The sequence below is a fragment of the Heterodontus francisci genome, chromosome 17, assembly GCF_036365525.1.
Source record: "Heterodontus francisci isolate sHetFra1 chromosome 17, sHetFra1.hap1, whole genome shotgun sequence".
Taxonomy (NCBI): Eukaryota; Metazoa; Chordata; class Chondrichthyes; order Heterodontiformes; family Heterodontidae; genus Heterodontus; species Heterodontus francisci.
Genome location: NC_090387.1, coordinates 84,240,964 through 84,255,925, shown reverse-complemented (window position 1 = coordinate 84,255,925; position 14,962 = coordinate 84,240,964). Strand labels below are relative to the sequence as shown.

General features: G+C 46.4%; 1 protein-coding gene and 1 pseudogene across 19 annotated transcripts in view; both read right to left on the bottom strand.

Annotated features, from left to right (window-relative positions):
• The window catches only part of st3gal2 (ST3 beta-galactoside alpha-2,3-sialyltransferase 2), a 448,231-nt gene that overhangs the window by 19,331 nt on the left and 413,938 nt on the right, over window positions 1-14,962 (bottom strand). The gene's annotated exons all lie outside the window — the stretch shown is intronic.
• Window positions 10,653-12,973, bottom strand: LOC137379135 (cytochrome c oxidase subunit 1-like; annotated as a pseudogene).

Here is a 14,962-nt window from a genome sequence, read left to right as displayed (position 1 = left end):
CCTACTGCGTTTTGTTGGACAGAGTTACCCACTTCTATCACCCTTTGACTGAAGAAGCATTTCCCAACGTTGCTCCTGAATGGCCCAGCTCAGATTTTAAGGTTAGGTCACCTTGTCCTGGACTCTCACACTAGCAGAAAAAGTTTTTCTCTATCTACCCTATTAATTCCCTTCAAAATCCTAAAAAATCTCAATCAAAACCCTCCCACATTTTCCAGTGAATATGTCTGGTTCATGTAATCTTGCCTCATAATCTAACTCTTGGAGCCCTGGTAACAGTCCTTCCAAGAGCAATGTATCCTTTCTAAGGTGCGGTGCCCACAACTGTACACAGTACTCTGATGTGGTCGAACTGGGGCTTTGTATAGCTGTTGCTAAACTTCTTCCCCTTTAAATTCTAGCCTTTATAACCAACGGGCTAAAATTCCATTAGCCTTGTTAATTATTTTTTTGTACATGAATACTACATTTTAGTGATCTGTCTACATGGCACCTGAATCTTGTTATGTTTATGCCAGGTTGCTAGATATATTAGATATATCTGATTTATCTCTGAGCAATGCAGATATCACACTTGTATTAAATCACCAACTCATTTATTTACAGCACTTTAAAATGTCTTAGCACTACAAGATCTCAGCACAATGTCTTCTCAGAACAGTCTTTGTCTTTTTTGGTTTCAGTTTCAACTCTTCAGCTCCACCCTTGGGCTTTAGCAATCAAACAAAGTGAACACAGATAAGTGGACAGACCAATACAATCAAATGCAGATCAAACAAACACTACAAATCTCTTTGGACCGTGACAGTTCCAAGCCTTTCACCATTTAATCAATACTCATATTTATCCTTTTCTGGTCCAAAATGGACACCATCACACTTACCTGCAATGAAACCCAATTGTCACAGTTTTGTCAAATCACTTAATCTATCAAAGTTTCTTTGTAATTTTATGTTGCTGTCTATGCTACTTACTATACCACCAATCTTTGTGTCAATGGCAAACTTGGATATATGGCTCTCTATTGTGCTATCCAAGCCATTAATAAATATAGTGACTAGTTGAGACTTGAGCACAAATCCTCATGAGACACCACTAGTCACTCCCTTCCAATTCAAGTACATACCCATTATCCCTACTCTGTCTTCTACTGCCTAACCAATCCCCTAACCACATCAGTAATATTCCTTCAATTCCATGACCTTTAATTTTATCTGACAGTCTCTTATGTGGAACCTTATCGAATGCCTTCTGGAAGTCCATAGATATTCCCCTGTCTACTACATTAGTTACTTCCTCAAAAATTTCCAATAAGTTCAATAGCTATGACCTACCTTTTACAAATCCATGTTAGTTCTCGCTAAACAGCTCAAACTTCTAAGTGCTCAGTCACTTTACCCTTAATTATAGATTCCAATAACTTCTCCACACCAGATGTCAGACTAACAGGTCTATCATTTCCTGTTTCTCGCTCTCCCCTTTCTTAAATAATGGAGTTATATTTGCATGTTTCCAATCTAAAACGGGATAATTCTTGAAATAGAGTGTGCTTTGGAAGATTATGGCCAAAGCATCTGCAATTTCCTCATCTATTTCCTTTACAACCCTTGGATGGAAACCATCAGGTCCTGGGGATTTGTCAGTCTTGGTGCCATTACTTTTTTCCAATATAGTTTTCTTGAGAGAAGGTGTTGGAGCTGCTGAAGGGGTGACCATTCTTTTGCTTCCTATATAGGTCCTAACTACCCACCATCCAGTCAGCAAAGTGCTGATGCTATGATTGCTGAAGGGTTGAATGTTATCCTGACCATATATACTTCCTATCTTTATGCAGCCTGTGCTGCTAACTCCATTACTCAGCTCATTCTTAAAGAGCAGAGAGCACAGTTACCTGAATGAATCATTCATGTCAACCTTGAGCAGAGGGGCAGTAAATTCTGCTTTAATGGAACAGGAGATGGCGACTGATTGCTGCCAAGAAATGGTATAAATGTAATGAATGTTCTTTGAGAAATAGTCAGATTAATGTCACTAATAAAGGAGTCTGCATCCAGGTCAAATTGAGAAATTAAATATTTTTATATGGTGAGCGTTGCAGAATAAGAAGTGCTTGTTAAAACAATTACGAAAAGTTATTTTTACAGAGTATCTGACAGTTACTAAGAGTGAAGAACGAAGAACTTCCACCTTATGGTGAAATAGGGAAAGATCATTACCTTTTCAATGAAGATCAAGGGTTATCGTTTGAATAACTTTAAGAATCACAATATCTGAGTTACACAAGCCCTGACTCTTCAGATATAATCAGACAGATAATGCTCCCCCTCCAACAGGAAAATATGAAGACATCTTAGCCCCCACCCCTCCCCTAGCTGCGATCAGCTATCTCTGCAGACTAGGGATAGAACTTGAGACTTTCATGGTCTCACGCCTATGCTGGGCAGTGCTTTACCAGCCAATTGAGTGGGGGTGGGTAGCAGATGGGTTTTCTTTGCAGCGTTGCAAACAGGGTTGCAACACTTCATCACTGAGCCAGTAGTGACTTGTCGGGCAACCTTTCTTGGACGCCTCTCCTGCGACTCCAATTCATTTGGCTCAGCATTAGGTGAGACCTTGGGCCGGATTTCTAAAGCCCGCTGGCGGCGGGAGCAGGTGTGCAAGGAATTTGAAGATCGCATTCTCGGAGGTCGGCACTGGGTCCCGCTGCCTCCGGAACGCAAAGCTATTTTTAAAGGGACACCAGGAGGGAGGGATCAGCAACCCCAATGCCTCCAATTAAGTGCCCATTGATCTTATTGTGGAACTCATTAACAGGCTTGTCAGCAGCAGTTTTCAATTTTCAATGGAAGGGCACAGGAAAAATGCCATGTTTGGACCACGGGAGGATTTAGAAGACGTGAACTCTACGGGGGGCCATGAGGGCTATGGGAAGGGCTGATTAACATGATGCAGAGGCACAAAATAAAGCTCAGCTGCTTCAAAAGTGCCACCGAGTAGCTATTGCTGGAACTGTAAGATTTACTTTCCTCAGTGGTGAGTGGTAGGAATCCAGAGAGGGACATGAGCCCGCTGGCATTACATGGGCAGCTGGAGTTGGCAGGGAAAGGCCTGGTGTGCACACAAAGTCCAGCTGAGGGAGTTCAGATGGAAACAGGCTACTCTGATATTGGGAAGAAGAGCCAGGATGAGCTTCAGCAGATGCAACCTCCTGGACAGCAGAAAGCCAGGAAAGCACAGCAGGGTCTGCAAGGGAAGAAGGCACATTGGGTTTAGCACCCAAGAGTTAGCTACCTGCAAATGACAGAGTGCCAGTGCCATAGGAGGCTATGCCTATCAGGCAGATGGTCATGGATCTGTGTGCTCTGATCTACAATGACCTGAGGCCTTGGGACCCCCATGGCAGTCCCATACCTGAAGCCAACTAGGCCTGGGTTGTTCCAGTGATCAGCTGTGGATTTAGGTGGCACCTCGCAGTCAGAAACTCATCACGGCATTAGGCAGGTCATGAATACCATATTCTGGAGGGTGGGGGACTACATCCACTTTGACACAGATGGACCAGTGCAGGCACAGAGGGCATTGGGCTTTGCTACCATAGATGGATTCCCTCAGGTCCAGGGGGGTCATTGATTGCACCCACGTTGCCAACAAGGCACCAACAGACCAACCAGATTCCTGAACAGAAAGGGCTACCACTCATTGAATGTCCAGCTGCTCTGTGACCACAGGACTGAATCTTGCACATCTGTGCCTGGTTCCCAGGCAGCTGTCATGATTCTTTATCCTGCGGGAGTCCCAGGTACCGCACCTCTTCAGGCCCTTATCCAGACTCTGTGGGTGGCTGCTGGGGGATAAGGGTTATTACCTAAAGAGATGGCTCCTGACGCCCATCCGAAACACAGACATGGATGGAGAGAGGCGCTGCAATCAGAGCCACCTACTAATACATTGGCCTCTCAAGATGCGCTTTCGTTGCCTTGACCTTGTCAGATGGTGCTCTCCAGCACTAGTCAGCCAGAGTGTCCCATATCGTGGTCATCTACTGCGCCTTGCACAACATGACACTGCAAAGATGCCTGGTGATGGATGAAGAGGATGAGCTGGAAAGCCACTCTGCCTCGGAGGAGGACTGGGAGGAGGATGAAGAGGAGGAGGAACAGATTGCTCCAGAGGTGGCCGTTTCCAGGCAGTGGAGGACGCCTGTCAATGCCATCCCAGACCTCAGGGTGAACTGCACGCTGGCATGGCAGCAAGGCCATTCAGCAGAGCATCACCTGTTCGCCCCCCGAGCCCTTGTGGCTGATGACCCCTAAACTCACCTTCCAGCATTTACCGCTATGACCCTGAACTGTGAGGTCCCTTTGCCAGCCATGTACGTTTAGATGGAGGGTTCCTCCGCAAACATTGCCCAACATCATAAGGCCTGGGCACATAACATTCCCAGGGCCATAAGTCCCTGCCACCCGCCCCATAATGCTACATCCTCCTTTTGAGATGAGACACCAACAACACACCTGTCAGAGTGATGACATAAAGAAGTTATATTGTGATGCAAATCAAATAACAGACAGATGTAGACAATATCACCCTGGTGACCCATTAATTCAACAGTGTGGCGCCTTCCTCTCTCTATCACTCCTATGGGGTGCTCCCCCTGTGGCAGAGGATGAGGTGGAGGCAGCCTGCTCCCTACTCTCTGTCCCCATATGAGATGCCCATGGCTTCAGTCCTCGTCTTGGAGGTGCCCATGGGGGTTCCTCCACAGGCTGCAGAACCTGTGTCATTGCAGAGGCTGCCTCTGTCACAGGGTATACAGACGGCTCCAGAGTCAGAGGGGCCGAAGGGTAACACAGGTGCCCCGAGGGGTGACCCCTTCTTCTGGCCCCATGACCATCTCAGTCCTTTCCTGGCACCTGTGTATGCTGGATGCAGCCACCGACCGGGACACAGCTGGAATCCACTCTGAGTACCTCTGTGCCATCAGCGACAGTGAGTGGTCAATGTTACAGAGAGTCTCACTCTTTCTGTGCGTATCACCATGCTGCTCCTGCACCCACTCAGAATGGTGCTGCATTTGGCTCTCCAAGAGGTTGCCCAATCTCTCAATGGAGGAGCTCATACAGTCGAATCCCTGAGTCATGACAGAGCACATGTGCTGCATGGACTCCTCCATCGCCTGCCCATGGTTCCTCAAGACCTCAGAGAACTCCGACAAACAGGAACCTACCTGCCTCTGATTCTTGAGGAAGGCCCTCCTCATTTGTGACACCCGAGGCCCAGCATCTTTGCCCAGTGAAGCATCACTGTATCTGTTCTTTGTCCTCCAGGGGGACTGCCCACAGCTGACTCTGCCTCACTCTCCTCCTCCTACTCACATGCGGTGAGGTTCACGCAGTGTTCCCCTTTCTATGTTATTCTGTGGCCCAACCGATGTGGATGTGTCTACACTGGTGGAAGGTGCCAAGATATGATGTGACGGCACCGGTTCCAAAAACTCCGCCATCACCCTCCCCGCTGAGGACGTGGGCGCTGATTCAGCAGGTCTACTTTGCTCCTGCTCTGCAACTGTCCCTCTAGAAATGGAAATGAGGACTTGTCCTACTTAACAAGTGCACCAGCACAACCATCCCTCAGATGGCAGTGGTCTAAGATCCATAGCACACATTGGGCAGGAGTCTCCTCCATGTCTTTCACCTCAAGAAAGAGCTATCCAATGACCCTATTACTCATGGCCTCCTGTCTTACCATCCCCTACCGAATGCCTCGAGGGCACCCTGGCAATCTGCAGTGTCACTTCCTCCACTGCTGTCAGAGTGCAGTCTGGGCCATTCCACCACCCGTATTCACCATCTCCCATCTATTGTGGGCCCTCTTCTGCAGGATGAGAGGAGAATGATTCATCAGTACGCTACTCTCCCTCATCTCTCCCAGCATGACACACATGTGGGCTGATGTTCCCCTCAGCGACGTCCCCATCTGACTGTTGCCCTATATGTGAGAGTGACTGTGTCTCAGTGTTGTGACTGTTCACTTACTCTGACAATGTGGGGGAGAACATTGAATATTCTGTGAGGTCAGCTCGCATGTATTCTGGTGCTTAGAGAGTTGCTGCCCAGTGAACTGGGTACTGTGGCCACTCACCTTACCAGACTGCAAGAGCTCATTGTTTTCTACACTGGACCCAGATCCTTCCCTTGGGTCCCTGGTTGCTGGCCTCCGTGGCCACCTCCATCCAAGCCCTCTGGTCTCGCTGGGCGGATTTCTCCTTCCTGAGGCCGGGAAGAACAGCTCTCTCCTCTGTGAGACTGCGTCAACGAGCAGCTCCAGGGAGGCATCAGAGAAACCTGGTGCCACCCTGGGAAGCATGCCCATGCCCACACAGAGGCTCCAGTCTCCCTGGTGCTGCATTACTGAACACAACAGCCTAGTCATAGCTGCCACTAGCCTTTTAAAATTGCCCTCAGTTACCTGTTCCTGCCTCCTGGAGCTCCCGCTGCCTCTAATTGGGCATCGGACTCGTCCCCAGGTCAATTCACAAGTTTCAGTTTGAAAACTGTTGTGTCACTGATGCTGGCGCAGTGCGGGATCAGAACCCGGGAACATGCCGGGCATTGGGTTCCTGACCGCATAACAAAAATTCCGGTCCCTATAACCAAGACAAGGATTTGCAATTCTTCAGGGCAGTGGAGATAAAAATTGTAAATGTTGGAAATCTAGAAACAAACACAATGAAGTGTAGACATGTTCAGCAGGGTCAGTCAGCATATGGAAAAAAAGGTTGAAGTTTCAAGGAGGCTCCGCCAGAGCAGTATTGGGTGAAAAAATCTAGGTCAATTTTTATCTTGGCTTTGTCTGCTCTATCTCTTTGTGGTTATTAATCCATTGTCTGTCTTTCAGAATGCATGTTAGGCACTCTGCAAAGGGTGGGGTTATTAGCAAAGAGAACCATAAGGAAGAGAAAAATTATTTGCATTTATATATTGTCATGAAGACCCCCATCCGACAAAAATCAGGCATATTCATTTCATCACATGAACATTAATTTTAAACTGTTGCTGGAGTGGAGAGATGACTTGTTTAAAGAGATCAGCAGTGGGTGAAAAAAAATTTGCATTCTAAGAGACAGTCACCTAGGAAAAGACAATGGGAGCTGCTCACTTATTCAATTAACAGAGATTGGTCTGGGCAATGGTGTTTTTAAAATTAAACCCTGTTATGGTTAAACCAGGCAAAGGCTGAGAGGGAACCCCTAGACCCCTTTCTCACCTGGTTGTAACAGAAATTTGGGGGCTAGCATCCGGGGTCTGACCCACAAACAAACGAGAAATTGGAAGTGGGAAGTCAAATTGATCCCAATCAAAAAGAGAAAATATTTCAATACAGGTTTTCTTGTGGTTGTGTGTGCTAGAATTCTAACATATCTGCGACTGAAGCTAGTAGCTCCCCAAGCCAGGGTGAAGTAACTTGGGATAAATTAAAAGCACTGGCTATGGAGGAGTTGAGGAAAATGGCTAAGCAGTGTGGGATCACTGTACGTGGCAAGGCGAGAAAGTCTGAACTCCTAAGACTAGTGGCCAACCTTGAATCTGAAGCAGCAGAAACAGGGTTAGAAGTAGACCCCGACAGAGTATTGTTAGCAAAGATACAATTGGAACAGAGGAAACTTGAATTTGAGGAAAGAGAAAAAGAAAGAGAGACAGGATGAAGAAAAAGAGAGACAGGAGAAGAAAAAGAAAGACAGGAGAAAGAAAAAGAAAGGCGAGAGAGAAAGAACCTTTCTGAAGGAACGTGAAGTAAAAGAGAGAAAGGAGAGAGAGAAAGAAAGAATCTTCCAGAAGGAATGCAAAGAGAGCTGAGGTGACTTGAGTTAACTAGGGGGCGACAGAGTAACCCCAGTGAAAGCATAGCCAATATGGAGGAGCGTAATTCAGAGCTGGGTACAGAATTGTTAAAACTTTCCCAATTGATCCCAAAATTCAATGAGGGAGACGTGGAAGCATTTTTTGTGTCTTTTGAAAAACTGGCAAGGCAGTTAAAGTGGCCAGCTGAGATTTGGACTCTGCTGCTACAAAGCAAGCTAACCGGAATAGCCCATGAGGTTTATTCCCTGTTCGCAGATGAGAGTTCATCCAATTATGAACTGACAAAAAATGCTATCCTCGGGGCAAGTCAATAATCCTCGCATAACCCTCGACTCCCCGACATTTCAAAAATCTATCTACCTCCTTCTTAAATACATTTAGTGACCCAGCCTCCACAACTCTCTACGGTAGAGAATTCCAGAGATTCACCACCCTCTGAGAGAAGAAATTCATTCACATCTCAGTTTTAAATGTGTGATCCCTTATAATTCTGTAACTATGTTCCTAGTTTGAGATTCCTCCACCAGTGGAAACATATTCTCAACATATATATTCCAGATGCCATTTGTCAATGGGGTGAGATGTACTCTGTCAAAGCCACCTTCTTCCCTGGAACTGGGCCATGTCCTTTGCAGGTCTTCTTTCCTTTGGGTCAAAAGGCTGAGTCATCCTTTGCTAGATAGGAACATAGGAGCAGGAGTAGGCCATTCAGCCTGTTGAGCCTGCTCCGCCATTCAATATGATCATGGTTGATCATCCACTTCAATGCCTTTTTCCCACACTATCCCCATATCCTCTTATCTCATTTGTAGTTAGAAATCTGTCAATCTCTGCTTTAAACATACTCAATGACTGAGCATCCACAGCCCTCTGGGGTAGAGAATTCCAAAGATTCACAACCCTCCGAGTAAAGAAATTTCTCCTCATCTCCGTCCTAAGTAGCTTCTCCCTTCTTTTGATATTGTGTCCCCTGGTTCTAGACTCCCCAACCAGGGGAAACATCTTAGCTGCATCTACCCTGTCTGTCCCTTTAAATATTTTGTAGGTTTCAAAAAGATCACCTCTCATTCTTCGAAATTCTAGAGAATACAGGCCCAGTTTCCCAATCTCTCTTCATAGGACAGTCCCGCCATCCTGGGAACAAGTCTGGTGTACCTTCATTGCACTGCTTCTGTGGTAATAATATCCTTCCTAAGGTAAGGGGACCAAAGCTGCACACAGTACTCCAGGTGCAGTCTAACCAAGGTTCTATACAATTGAAGCAAGATTTCACTACTCCTGTACTCAAATCCTCTTGCGATAAAGGCTAACATACCATTAGCCTTCCGAATTGCTTGCTACACCTGCATGTTAGCTTTCAGTGACTTATTGACAAGGACACCCAGGTCCATTTGTACTTTCTAATCTCTTACCATAAAATAAATATTCTGCACATCTATTCCTCCTCATTTTTGCACATTATATTCCATCTGCCACGTTCTTGCCCACTCTGTCTGTCCAAATCCCCCTGAAGTAAAGCCTGTGGCCCCACCTGAACCCGACGGGACCTGACACATGTGTTGGGTGTGGGTCAGGTCGGGTTGCACTTCCGGGTCCGACATTTGGGCTCGGGTCGGGTCGGTTCGGACACACTCTATCACAGGTAAGTGGCTCCAATGGTAATTTAATTTTTGGATGAGAAAGGTTTTGTTACAGTTATTTTAAACTTGTACAGATCAGCAACAAAGTGAAAATCGGAAGTTAAGTTAACGGATGGTCAGGTCAAGTCGGGTCGGGCATGGGAAAAAATGGAAGGACTCGGGCCGGGTCGGGCTCGGGTTGGATGTGGTTCTGTTGGGCTTGGGTTGGGTTTTTTTTTGCAGACCCAAGCAGGCCTTTACCTTGAAGCCACTTTGCATCTTCCTCACAGCACACATTCCCACCTAGTTTTGTGCTATCCGCGAACTTGGTAATATTACATTTCGTCCCCACATCCAAATCATTGATATATATTGTGAACAGCTGGGGCCTAAGCACTGATCCCTACGGTAACCCACTAGTCATAGCCTGCCAACGTGAGAATGATCCGTTTATTCCTACTCTCTGATTTCTGCCTTAGATAGCATTAAAACTTACGGATAGGTACAAAAGGCAATCTAAAAGACTAATCAAATGATAGCCTTAAAGCCTAGGGGGTTGAACTACAAAGAGGAGGAAGTTATGCTACAGTAGTATGGAGTCTTGGTCAGACCACATCTGGAGTATTGCATTCAGTTCTGGGCACCACAGCTTAGGAAGGATATACTGGCCTAAGAGATTCACCAAGGTTTAAATTATGAGGACAGATTGCATAAACATCTATTCAGTACAGTAGATAGAAGGGTGATCTGACTGAGATGTTTGAATGATAAAAAGGATTTGACAGGAGAGTTAAACTATTTTCTTTGGCGGGGGAAGTCCAGAACATGAGGACATAATCTTAAAGTAAGAACAAGGTCATTCAGGGGTGAATAAGGAAGCACTTTCTCCACACAGATAGTAGTAAAAATGTGGAACTCTCCTCCTCAAAAGTCTCTGGATACTGGGTCAATTGGACTTTTCAAGACTGAAATTGATAGATTTTTGTTTGGTAAGGGCATTAAGGGATATGGAGCAAAGGTGGGAAGATGTGCATTGGATTACTTTTTAGTGATGTGCATCTGAACACCCAAATCCTTTTCTCCTCCACTGTTCCTAGTCTCTTGTGATTAAGAACATAGTGAAGAATAAAAGAACATAATGAATTAATAAGCCAATTGAAAAAAACATGTTTCAGTGAGCATGTGCTTCTAGGGTGTTCGAATAAGGTCTTGGTATATCGACAAAGCCAAGGAAGTGTTGGGGAATGGTCAGATTTATTCTTATAAATATTATTCGTATGTGGGTCTTGGTTCAAGAGTTATGGAATGTGTATCTGTAAATTGTTGAACTGTACCTGCTGTCATGCAGGCCCCCACCTACCAGGAATGAGGCACATTGCTTTTGTCATATGAACATTGATATTGAACTGTTGCTGGAGCGAGGAAATGACTTGTGGAACAGATCATTTTTGCAGACTAACAGACGGTGCTAGTGTAGACAAAGGACCATTCCCTGACACATTCAACCCACAATGGATGTTGATCAACAGAGAGTGAGGGGGTGGGGAAGGGCATTCCAAGGCCTGCTGGGGTGATGCAATCCACAGGGGCTAGGACTGGTTGGACTAGCTGGTCACATGAATAACTGGCTGTTCCAGGGTTTTTTGACTAGCCACAGAGAGTTTGAACTGAGTAAACATTGTTTGCTCCTGGATTGAGAAGATCTCTCCTGTCTGCTCCCATCTCTTTCTCACAAGCCTCTGAATCCACTGAAGACACATGAACCCCAAGAGAGAAAAGTCTCCTACAGCGAACAAGGTTTAAGAAGAATACTGGGCCCCAACGAATAGCAAGAACTACCTACGATCAAGGATTCTACAGTGAGCTTGAAGAACCGTAACAAAAGCGATTCAGATATAGCCTCAAACTTTTCCACTTTATTTTTCTTCTGCTCTTTTCTGTCTCTATTTGCATATTTGTATTGCGTATGCATGGTAGCATGGGGGCGTCGTGTATCCGTAGACGTCAACCAAATTAGAGTTCAAGTTCAAGTTTAATAAATTTCAACTTTTCTTCCTTAAACCTAAGAAAACCTGTTTGTGCTCGTTTCTTTGCCTTATTCATTTATTTAGAGATACAGCACTGAAACAGGCCCTTCGGCCCTCCAAGTCTGTGCTGACCATCAACCACCCATTTATACCAATCCTACATTAATCCCATATTCCTACCACATCCCCAAATTGGAAAGCAGTGAACAAGGATTCACCAAGGTGGAGCTAAAAACACGGTGTGTTTTAAATTAAACCCTGTCACGGTAAGACCAGGTGAAGGCTGAGAGGGACCCCCTAGACACCTTTCTCACCTGGTTGTAATACTGCTATAATGCCCCTTTTGATAATACATGGTGAAAGTGGGCTACTACATAATAGATATTATCAAGAACAATACCTAGGAAGAATTAGACAAGATAATTCTTGTTAGACTTATTACTGTAAATAAGAAGATTTACTCAAGAGACTCAAAGAAGTGGAGTTTCTCATTTAATTCGGCCTCTGTGGCGAATTGTTAAAGACTCCCACCTGCATAGATAGCAATAATTACTGCTGCTGAAGTACAATAGGCTGGAATAACTACAGGTGTAGCTACTGTAAATAGGTGCTGAGCTCACACAGTAAAACCCAGCAGGCCAATTGCAATTCTTGCTTAACCTATTCCTATATAGCCAAAAGGTAAAATGGTTCTTTTTACTTGAGTAACAGGCTGCTACATGAGAAATCACACTGAAGTCAAGTAGAATTAAAATGTAAACCAAGCAAATCAGAAGAGATGTTGATAAAGAATCAGCACCTCCAGCTGGGTCAAAGAATGTTTGTGTCACGCTGAGGCCATGTGGCACTTACCGAGTGTGTGCTGCGTTGCCAGCTGTTCCCAGCCGAACCAGCTGTTGCAACGCCAGGATTGAAAACTTCGTTGTCGGCAGTCCAGCCCACAAATTTCTATATCACTCACAAAAGATCAGGCGTGTAGCTGCAAGATGAGACCTGAGCCTGTGCTAAATAAAGGGCCACTCCACCAGTTAAAGGCAAGGTGGTTTTCAGTGATTTCTCATTAGGCAGAGCTGGTGGGAGCTCTGTGCTGGGTCCCAGGAGGTGTTTTCTTCCTGTTTAGGAATTCAGCCAGGGAGGAGAGACAACTACCTGACCCAGTTATGGAGGCAGTTCTTTCATTGCCTCCTGGTCCACAACATGATCAGGAAATGGAACGGAACGGGCAGAGAAGGCAAGCTCTGTGAGGAGGGAGGGAGGAGGAGGAACAGGAGGATGAAGGGAGGAAGTATCCTGCACCCTGTGTGACTGGAAGGAAAGTCAGGCAGTGGATTGTAGGGATCTGCTTCCATTTCAAACAACTTCCCCTCAATCACAACTCTCACATCCATTTCACACTCCCCATCATAATGTCCCCTTGCCCAAAATCCAGCAATAAAGGCCACCACCAAGAACCTTCACAAAGCATCTTCATGCAACAACACATCCAATTATACAAACAACAATCAACTAATAAACTTTATGCATCCCTTTAGTGCCTGTCTTGCTGGTTCCTCTGCCTGGCTTAGTGCTCCTACGCAGTGCTACCCAAGTGACTACAGTATGGCTGGTGGCAGGCTGCTGACTTTCACTAGGGGAGACTGCAGATGGCCTTGCTGGATGACATCAAACAGCTCTGGGCCTTGAGCGCCTGGCTTTAGACTGCATCACCTCAGTCTGGTGGCAACAGTCTGGGCTGGCTGGTTGAGAGGCAACAGCAAGGCCACTGGCAGAGTGCCAATGGTAAGAGCACGAATGCTGTCATCCTGAGGGAGACAGAAAATTATGTTCTACTACTCCACTGACATTCCCCTGGGATGGCATTTCAGCAATCCTAGAATTCTGCTTGAGCACAGATTTCTGGACTGCTTTGTGAGCTTGCATGCCTCTTGGAACATTGAGACCCACACTCAGAATTGCAGCAGTCTGAGCCTGCATGGCAACAACCATCTCATGAGCTCGGTCTGTCCTGCAGTGGACGCTGAGACAGAGGCCAGCAGAAGCTCCATCATGGGCTGGTCCAGCGGTGTTGTTGCTGAGTTAGCCATTGCTTCCACGCTGGAACGGACAGGATCCTGGCTTGGTGTAATGCCCTCTGCTACGTTGGAGCCAGACTCTTCCATGCTCCTTAATAGTGAGAAGAGGCTCTCTGGCAGGCCTACCAGTGCACCAAGAATCTCTGTGTGCATTGTCATCAGCTTTCTCCTGTGCACTGCCTCATCGAAGACATCACCTGAGCCCCATGGAGAAGAACTCGTCTGTGTCCTGACCCTCCAGGGAGGTGGCACACAAGGTACCCTTTTCCCAGGCCTGGCTGCAGCCCACCTGTGCCCAGTGACTCACCATGTGCTGACTGTGACTATACTACCAACTAAGGTTCACCCAGTGCCAGTATCTGAGCTGATGGCTGTGATTGTCAGATCAAGTGACAGTGATCCTTATTGCTTTCATGGAGTAGCTCTTCCTCTTCCTCCTGCCCCTGCTGAGGCTGTCCAGGCAGCAGCTCTTTTGTATCTATAATCATACTAGCAGAAGGCGCCCCACCTCCCCCCCCACCCCCAACCCAATCCCTCCCTGTTCTTCTGCCTCTCCCTGATGTTTTGGGCAACCTTCACCTGCAAGAAAGAGAACAGTGTCAGTGATTGTGTGGCACTGTGCCTGGATGATGTGCCCTACCATAGCTGAATAACTGGAGGTGGTGTAGAGGCAGGGAGCGGTGGGTGTGACGCTGGCAGCATTGGTAGATGTCTGTGGGTGAGGTGGAGTATGTGCATGTTAGGTGTGAGATCTGAGTACCGGTGAGTGCTGCTGGATGAGTGACGGGGTGTGATGCATTGAGCAGAGTGAGAAGTTGTTGGTGTGGTGGGTTGAAGATATATTGTGAGGATGCATTCATTCACCTTGATCGTCTGTGTGAGATCTTGTATTTTTTTTGCATGTTGCCACATCCGTGGTGCCAGATTCCGGGCACTCACCTCCTGGGTGATGTGCTCCCATTCCCTCTTCAGGCTGTGTCTTGAGCACCCAGAGAAATAGCGCCTCCTTCCTGGAGTGCACCTTGGTGATCAGAGCATCCAGTGTGGTATCACTAAAGCAGAGGGCCCTCTCCCTTGCCTGCTGAGACATCATTCCAAGCTTTCAAAATGATTTTCCAATAGCCATCATGATTTCAGCCCCCACTTTAATAGGCAGAGAGCCTTTAAAAGGAGTAAGCTGCTTGCAGCACATGATCACCAAACAATGCTGCAGGGCACCCTTGCTGTGCACAGAGGTCGCAGGCAGCATGGAGATCAATGGAGCAGAGGGGGAACCGCTTAGCCCAGTGCTGCTACCAGTCAAATGAGGTAGATAGATGAAAATTGCATTCTGCCCACCTCAATTTTAATGGGTGGGAGCAGGTCACAAATCATGATCCCCG